The following is a 10334-nucleotide window of genomic DNA, read 5'->3' as shown; positions in this document are numbered from 1 at the left end:
TGCACAGCTCCAGTGGCTTCCTAACATCGAAAAGAAGAGCGTTCCAGACGGCCGCAAAAAGCGCAATCTGAAAGCGCATCGCGATGCAGTGACCCGCCTCTGTTCCACGGTTAGCCAACAGCCGCTGCTACTGCTGCTGCTGCAAGGACGTGTCGAGAAAATGCTCGAAGCCCATTGAGATCAGCGAGGTATTGTCGTTCATGTGTGGCGAGCACCTCGTGTGCAATGAGTGCGAACTGACAACGGATTCGTTCAGCGACCAAGAAGCCCAGGCAGCTCGACAAGAACTCGCCGGCCATGGTTGGTGGTGGTGGTGGGGGTCTTGCAGTTCCTCTCTCGCCACGTGCCGAATCATTTATCTCATGGCCTCGGCCATCATGACTTACTTTGACTGACATAGAAACATTGTACAAGGGTGACAGCCGCAGGCGGCACGGGAGAGCTTGGAAAACCAGTACACTACAGTGTGAACAACACGGTAAAACAGTACACTACAGTGTGAACAACACGGTAAAACAGTACACTACAGTGTGAACAACACGGTAAAACAGTTCACTACAGTGTGAACAACACGGTAAAACAGTACACTACAGTGTGAACAACACGGTAAAACAGTACACTACAGTGTGAACAATACGGTAAAACAGTACACTACAGTTTGAACAACACGGTAAAACAGTACACTAGTGTGAACAACACGGTAAAACAGTACACTACAGTGTGAACAGCATGGTAAAACAGTACACTAAAGTGTGAACAACACGGTAAAACAGTACACTACAGTGTGAACAACACGGTAAAACAGTACACTACAGTGTCAAAAACACGGTAAAACAGTACACTACAGTGTGAACAACACGGTAAAACAGTTCACTGCAGTGTGAACAACACGGTAAAACAGTACACTAGTGTGAACAACACGGTAAAACAGTACACTACAGTGTGAACAACACTGTAAAACAGTACACTACAGTGTGAACAACACGGTAAAACAGTACACTACAGTGTGAACAACACGGTAAAACAGTACACTACAGTGTCAAAAACACGGTAAAACAGTTCACTACAGTGTGAACAACACGGTAAAACAGTACACTACAGTGTGAACAACACGGTAAAACAGTACACTGCAGTGTGAACAACACTGTAAAACAGTACACTACAGTGTGAACAGCACGGTAAAACAGTACACTACAGTGTGAACAACACTGTAAAACAGTACACTACAGAGTGAACAACATGGTAAAACAGTACACTACAGTGTGAACAACACGGTAAAACAGTTTACTACAGTGTGAACAACACTGTAAAACAGTACACTACAGAGTGAACAACATGGTAAAACAGTACACTACAGTGTGAACAACACGGTAAAACAGTACACTACAGTGTGAACAACCTGGTAAAACAGTACACTAGAGTGTGAACAACACGGTAAAACAGTTTACTACAGTGTGAACAACACGGTAAAACAGTACACTACAGTGTGAGCAACACGGTAAAACAGTACAATACAGTGTGAACAACACGGTAAAACAGTTCACTACAGTGTGAACAACACGGTAAATGTTTACTACAGTGTGAACAACACGGTAAAACAGTACACTACAGTGTGAACAACACGGTAAAACAGTTTACTACAGTGTGAACAACACGGCAATACAGTAGACTACAGTATGAACAACACGGTAAAACAGTACACTACAGTGTGAACAACACGGTAAAACAGTTTACTACAGTGTGAACAACACGGCAATACAGTACACTACAGTATGAACAACACGGTAAAACAGTACACTACAGTGTGAACAACCTGGTAAAACAGTTCACTACAGTGTGAACAACACGGTAAAACAGTACACTACAGTGTGAACAACACGGTAAAACAGTTCACTACAGTATGAGCAACACGGTTAAGCAGTACACTAGTGTGAACAACACGGTAAAACAATACACTACAGTGTGAACAACACGGTAAAACAGTTTACTACAGTGTGAACAACACGTTAAAACAGTACACTACAGTGTGAACAACACGGTAAAACAGTTCACTACAGTGTGAACAACACGGTAAAACAGTACACTACAGTGTGAACAACACGGTAAAGCAGTACACTACAGTGTGAACAACGCGGTAAAACAATTTACTACAGTGTGAACAACACGGTAAAACAGTACACTATAGTGTGAGCAACACGGCAAAAGTTTACTACAGTGTGAACAACACGGTAAAACAGTACACTACAGTGTGAACAACACGGTAAAACAGTACAGTACAGTGTGAACAACACGGTAAAACAGTACAGTACAGTGTGAACAACACGGTAAAACAGTACAGTACAGTGTGAACAACACGGTAAAACAGTACACTACAGTGTGAACAACACGGTAAAACAGTACACTACAGTGTGAGCAACACGGTAAAACAGTACAATACAGTGTGAACAACACGGTAAAACAGTTCACTACAGTGTGAACAACACGGTAAAAGTTTACTACAGTGTGAACAACACGGTAAAACAGTACACTACAGTGTGAACAACACGGTAAAACAGTTTACTACAGTGTGAACAACACGGCAATACAGTACACTACAGTATGAACAACATGGTAAAACAGTACACTACAGTGTGAACAACACGGTAAAACAGTTTACTACAGTGTGAACAACACGGCAATACAGTACACTACAGTATGAACAACACGGTAAAACAGTACACTACAGTGTGAACAACCTGGTAAAACAGTTCACTACAGTGTGAACAACACGGTAAAACAGTACACTACAGTGTGAACAACACGGTAAAACAGTTCACTACAGTGTGAGCAACACGGTTAAGCAGTACACTAGTGTGAACAACACGGTAAAACAGTACACTACAGTGTGAACAACACGGTAAAACAGTTTACTACAGTGTGAACAACACGTTAAAACAGTACACTACAGTGTGAACAACACGGTAAAACAGTTCACTACAGTGTAAACAACACGGTAAAACAGTACACTACAGTGTGAACAACACGGTAAAGCAGTACACTACAGTGTGAACAACGCGGTAAAACAATTTACTACAGTGTGAACAACACGGTAAAACAGTACACTATAGTGTGAGCAACACGGCAAAAGTTTACTACAGTGTGAACAACACGGTAAAACAGTACACTACAGTGTGAACAACACGGTAAAACAGTACAGTACAGTGTGAACAACACGGTAAAACAGTACAGTACAGTGTGAACAACACGGTAAAACAGTACACTACAGTGTGAACAACACGGTAAAACAGTACACTACAGTGTGAACAGCACTGTAAAACAGTACACTACAGTTTGAACAACACGGCAAAACAGTACACTACCGTGTGAACAACACGGTAAAACGGTTCACTACAGTGTGAACAGCACTGTAAAACAGTACACTACAGTGTGAACAACACGGTAAAACAGTTCACTACGGTGTGAACAACACGGTAAACCAGTACACTACGGTGTGAACAACACGGTAAAACAGTACACTACGGTGAGAACAACACGGTAAAACAGTACACTACGGTGTGAACAACACGGTAAAACAGTACACTACAGTGTGAACAACACGGTAAAACAGTTCACTACAGTGTGAACAACACGGTAAAACAGTACACTACAGTGTGAACAACACGGTAAAGCAGTACACTACAGTGTGAACAATACGGCAAACAGTACACTACAGTGTGAACAACACGGTAAAACAGTACACTAGTGTGAACAGCACGGTAAAACAGTACACTACAGTGTGAACAACACGGTAAAACAGTACACTACGGTGTGAACAACACGGTAAAACAGTACACTAGTGTGAACAACACGGTAAAACAGTACACTACAGTGTGAACAACACGGTAAAACAGTTCACTAGTGTGAACAACACTGTAAAACAGTACACTACCGTATGAACAACACGGTAAAACAGTTCACTACAGTGTGAACAGCACTGTAAAACAGTACACTACAGTGTGAACAAGACGGTAAAACAATACACTACAGTGTGAACAACACGGTAAAACAGTTCACTACAGTGTGAACAACACGGTAAAACAGTACACTACAGTGTGAACAACACGGTAATACAGTACACTACAGTGTGAACAACACGGTAAACACAGTACACTACAGTGTGAACAACACGGTAAAACAGTACACTAGTGTGAACAACACGGTAAAACAGTACACTACAGTGTGAACAACACGGTAAAACAGTACACTAGTGTGAACAGCACTGTAAAACAGTACACTACAGTGTGAACAGCACTGTAAAACAGTACACTAGTGTGAACAACACGGTAATACAGTACATTACAGTGTGAACAGCACGGTAAAACAGTACACTACAGTGTGAACAACACGGTAAAACAGTACACTACGGTGTGAACAACACGGTAAAACAGTACACTAGTGTGAACAACACGGTAAAACAGTACACTACAGTGTGAACAACACGGTAAAACAGTTCACTAGTGTGAACAACACTGTAAAACAGTACACTACAGTGTGAACAACACGGTAAAACAGTTCACTACAGTGTGAACAGCACTGTAAAACAGTACACTACAGTGTGAACAAGACGGTAAAACAGTACACTACAGTGTGAACAACACGGTAAAACAGTTCACTACAGTGTGAACAACACGGTAAAAGAGTACACTACAGTGTGAACAACACGGTAATACAGTACACTACAGTGTGAACAACACGGTAAACACAGTACACTACAGTGTGAACAACACGGTAAAACAGTACACTAGTGTGAACAACACGGTAAAACAGTACACTACAGTGTGAACAACACGGTAAAACAGTACACTACAGTGTGAACAACACGGTAAAACAGTACACTACAGTGTGAACGGCATGGTAAAACAGTACAGTGTGGACGACGATCCGTGCACACCACCTTAATCAGCAGCATGGAATGCGCAATTTTACGTAACCTTTATAGCATTCCTAAGTCTCGTCATAGGGACATTCCGTCTATTGAGTGCAGTTGTATTTAAAGTCCTTATCAACGTTTCGTTGATGTATGATATTAGATTGCCAAACGTGACATCACACGGCAACATAACAAACAATTGTATGAAAACCAATTACGACGATTTTAATACAAATTGGCGTGGACTTACTTTTCTCAAGCATTTGTGTAACGTAGTTTGCTTCAGGGAGACAATATTTCACGACACTCACAAAGACCTGCAGAATGGGGAGCCATTCGGTAACAATCTGACGAAAGAATTTGTCTTGGTCATAGGCAGGCCACCCCATCCCACCTCTGCGGTATCTGGACACACACGTGCACACACACAGGACGCAATGCGATGCAGCCTTCATCGCTGTTGGAGCGAGTGCAGTCAGCAAGCACCTATTAATGTCTGCACGACATACGAGGTGGTGGTGGTGGTATTGGTCTGCACCACGCACCGGTAATCATGCTGAGCACACTGCACCAGGGACGCTCATTTAGGGCTGAATCAACCTCGGGGAAGAGGGCCCGGACCATTTTTGATATCACCCGCTGCCGATGATGACAGCCGTGTCAGAGATCCGAACGCATTGTGCCAGGTTCATGGTGCAGTGCGATAACCACAGGGGCCCATCGCTCTTGGTCTCTGCGCGCACGCACGCGCACGTGCGCAGGCACAGCAAGGCAAAGATCCCCCGTGTAGCCTGAACACGCTGTCGGGGCAAGTGCTGTTAGCGAGCGGCACCGATGAGGGCCGGCACCGTGGCACACGAGGGAGTGGATGGCCAGCACCACGCCCGGCCGCCTTTGTCTCCCCGGTGGTGGTGGTTTACACACCACACGAGGTACTCATTTGAGGCTCAGTCGACCTAGGGCGGAGGTCGGAAACTTGCGGCTCCAGAGCCACATGCGACTCGTTCAGGAGTGCTTCGTGACGTCGTTCACGTGCATTGCGGCTCTTTAAATATGAAACGTCTTGATCGAAACCCCGCCCCCCCCCCCCAAAATAAAATGTCTCTTCTTGTTGTTTTGGTTGCCGACCCCTGACCTAGGGGAGGCCCACGACTGGCTCCGACAATCGCCACTGATGTTGGCCGTGAGCGGGAATCGAACTCGGGTCGCCGGGCTCAGAGCACAACGCGCTAACCCGCCACACGATCACTCCCCCACGCGCGCACACACGCACACACACACGCACGCACACACACGCACACACACACGCACGCACACACACACGCACACACACGCGCACACACACACACGCACGCACGCACACACACGCACACACACACACGCACGCACACACACGCATGCACACACACGCGCGCACGCACACACACACACGCGCACGCACACACACACGCACACACACGCGCACACACACACACACACGCACGCACACACACGCGCACACGTGCGCACACACGTGCGCACACACACACACGCGCGCACATACACACACGTGCACATGCGCACACACGTGCACACTTAACATTCCAGCGGGATGCAAGTCCGTGGGTGCCACCAGCGTAACTCTGGGCCGCTCCCTCCGAGTCGCTCGCTCGCGGGGCGCGCGCGTTTGTTTTCACTTGATCATCGTCGAAGAACTTCTCGTCTGCCCGCAAGAGGGTTTCGTGGAATTCATCGGGCGGCACGAAGACAGCGTGTGGTCATCATTCCACACCAGAATCAAAGCGGCATTCCAGCTCGCAGAGGAAGCAACACTGCAGACATCGCCACCCCCACCTCCCACCTAAAAAAATAACAAGGAACACCCCTCTTGGCTGAGAAATGGATGGTGACTTTGTTACTCGGATGCCCGCAGCCCCTGTGATTTTGTTGTTGCTGTTGTTGCGATTCGGGAAGGCATGCTGCGAGAGAGATGTTAACCACCGCAACTTGGTACCCGGGTACTCACGGGGCTGAGTAAAGACGACTCAACGCCGCTCCTCAATAACATTACCATAAGCAGGAGGAATACTGTTATACATAATAAGTGGCTTTGTTTGGGGAATGGCTCTTCTTCATAGCACGGAGACGATTTGGGTAACGTCCCTTTTGTCAGAGCAGAGCAACGTCGCGTATTGTGTGTGTATATTTTCCTCTTGCCGGCAGTGTTGCTGAGGAATGCGGTGAGTTTTAGCTAATTGTGCTTGTATATATTACAAATATATTCCTATGAATAATGAGATATTTTGTCGCCATCTGACCCCGTGTGCATTTGATCTCCTGCAGCCTGCACATTTTAAGTATTTCATTCGCGTGTTTATTTATCCCGCGCACACCGTGTTTGCTTTTTGGTGAAGCGTCTTGAGCAACAGGTACACATTCTCATCATTATCAGCAAACATGGCCGCTCCACTGCTGGATGAAGGCTTCCCCAAGCTGTCAAGTTCTCACGATCCTGTGATGTAATAATAAGGATGCTTAGTTGGGAGGTAAAATATAACAAAAAAGCAAAGATCAAACAAGCAACCTGAAACCACGATAAAAAAAAACATGACAGAGTGACACAGAGACGCTGCTGCTGCTGTCCAATGCCAAACGAATTTTGTGCAGGGCTGGCTTGGCCCTGATCTCGGAGAGAATTAGACTGCTCCGTACTGAACTAAATCATGTGGACAAGACACTCTTGAAACCACACTTAACATTGACAGACAAAAATGTCTACATCTGCTTGGGAACATATAGATAACATGACTGCTTCATCTGCCGCTACAATGTCAGCTAAATGTAAAGAAAACCATATTTCCAAGTTCAACCTCCTTTCCAAGAAGAAACCAGATCCACACATTAAAATGTTAGACGTTGACAAGGTTTTGATTTAAAGCTTTCGTGACTGCAGGGATTCATATTCTTGGTACTTTCGGTAAAGTCACGTAGAAGGGAAACAATAAAATAATATGTTGAATATGTTGACAAGGTTGTTATTAATCTGAGTAATAGTCCAATTTCCGATGGTCTAAAATCGGTTCTGGCTAAAGGGTTGAACCTCGCAGTCACCCCCAAACACACACCAGTGGATGACATTATTGCCCAGGTCGATATCGCCCTTAAGGGTTTTGGACACATCGCTGCAGATGTGGCAAGATCTGAAATCGCTGCAACCCTCAAAAGCGCGAAGATACCAGTCAGCAACATCAGTAAGAATGAGCGTTTTGAGTTATCTCAATTGAAAAAGGATGATATCGTCATCCTATCAGCCGACAAGGGCAATGCTACGGTCATCACGGACAAAACCACATACAAAATCAAAATTCAGGACCTACTTATTGATGGTAGCTACACAAAAAAATAAAAGAGATCCCACCAACAGCCTCGTTACAAAAATGAACAGTATCATCACTGATTCAGCTTAATTAATTGAACAGACCAAACGGTTTTCCTTAAAACCTTCTGCTGCGAGACCACCCAGATTATATGGCTTGCCAAAAATCCATAAAGAAGGTACACCCCTTCGTCCCATCGTCTCCACCATTGGCTCACCCACCTACAAACTGGCCCGATGTTTGTCTGATACCTTACAGCCATTCACTAGTAAGACCACCTCTTCTGTACTTAGCTCACCTGGTATAGTCAATTAAGGACATCTCACAGCCATTCACTAGTAAGACCACCTCTTCTGTACTTAGCTCACCTGGCATCGTCAATTAAGGACATCTCACTGTCCTCAGGTGATTTGCTCGTTAGTTTCGATGTAGTTTCTTTGTTCACCAACGTTAATGTGCCCGATACCATTACAATAATTGAAGATTTGGTCCAAGAAGGATTGAATGCTGATGTACAGGCCCTGGTGAGACACTGCCTCACCAATACATACTTCACCTGGAATGGGACATTCTACAAACTGAAGGCACCCCAATGGGTTCTCCCTTATCTCTGGTTGAGGCCAATGTTTTCATGGGAAATTTTGAGACGGACGCCATCCAGGCATCCACTCTACGCCCGTCGTGTGGAAGAAGTCCGTGGATGACACGTTTGTCATCTGGCCACATGGCCGACCGGCTCTGAAACAATTCCTTAACCACATCAATTCCATTCACCCAGCATTCAAATTCACCATGGAGGTAGAAAAGGATGGCATGCTACCCTTCTTGGATGTGTTAATCAAAAAGAGACCAGATGGCTCAATGAGCCATTCTATCTACAGGAAAGTAACCCATGCTGACGCCTACCTAAAACCTGACTCCCACCACCACCCATCCCAGAAGAATTCCCTCATCAAAACTACACCATAGAGCTCAATGCATCTCCGACCATGGACACCGAACCAGTGAACTCAAACACGTATACCAAGCTCTCAAGGCGAATGGATATTCTGACTAGACAATCCGCAAAGCCATCACCCCAACCGTGAGGAAGGAGCCATCTGAGGATCCAATCAAAACCATCACCTTGCCATACGTAGCAGGGGTAACCAAAAATATTTCCAAAATCATGAACAAACACAACATCCAGGTCCGATTTAACACAGTACATAAAATTCGTGATCTGATCCCATCTGTGAAGGACAAGATCCCTGACATGCAATACCCCGCCGTCTACAAACTAAGCTGTGTCTGTGGCAGCAGTTACATCGGCGAAACTAAGCGACATGTCTCGGACCGTGTTCGTGAACAGAAGGTAGATCTGTAACACGGTAGGACCAATACTTCTGCCTGGCTGATCATTGTTTTCATGCGGCTGTTTCACACGAAATTGATTTCTCGAAGACGAAGGTACAGTGAGGGAAAAAAGTATTTGATCCCCTGCTGATTTTGTACTTTGCCCACTGACAAAGAAATTATCAGTCTATAATTTTAATGGTACGTTTATTTGAACATTGAGAGACAGAATAACAGCAAAAAAATCCAGAAAAACTCATGTCAAAAATGTTATAAATTGATTTGCATTTTAATGAGGGAAATACGTATTTAACCCCCTTTCAATCAGAAAGATTTATGGCTCCCAGGTGTCTTTTATACAGGTAACGAGCTGAGATTAGGAGCACACTCTTAAAGGGAGTGCTCCTTATCTCAGCTTGTTACCTGTATAAAAGGCACCTGTCCACAGAAGCAATCAATCAATCAGATTCAAATTCTCCACCATGGCCAAGACCAAAGAGCTCTCCAAGGATGTCAAGGACACGATTGTAGACCTACACAAGGCTGGAATGGGCTACAAGACCATTGCCAAGCAGCTTGGTGAGAAGGTGACAACAGTTGGTGCGATTATTCGCAAATGGAAGAAACACAAAAGAACTGTCAATCTCCCTCGGCCTGGGGCTCCATGCAAGATCTCACTTAGTGGAGTTGCAATGATCATGAGAACGGTGAGGAATCAGCCCAGAACTACACGG

This window comes from Petromyzon marinus, chromosome 34 (genome assembly GCF_048934315.1).
Source record: "Petromyzon marinus isolate PM22_M1 ecotype Great Lakes invasive population chromosome 34, UKy_Petmar_22M1.pri1.0, whole genome shotgun sequence".
Taxonomy (NCBI): domain Eukaryota; kingdom Metazoa; phylum Chordata; class Hyperoartia; order Petromyzontiformes; family Petromyzontidae; genus Petromyzon; species Petromyzon marinus.
Note: the sequence above shows the minus strand (reverse complement) of the source record.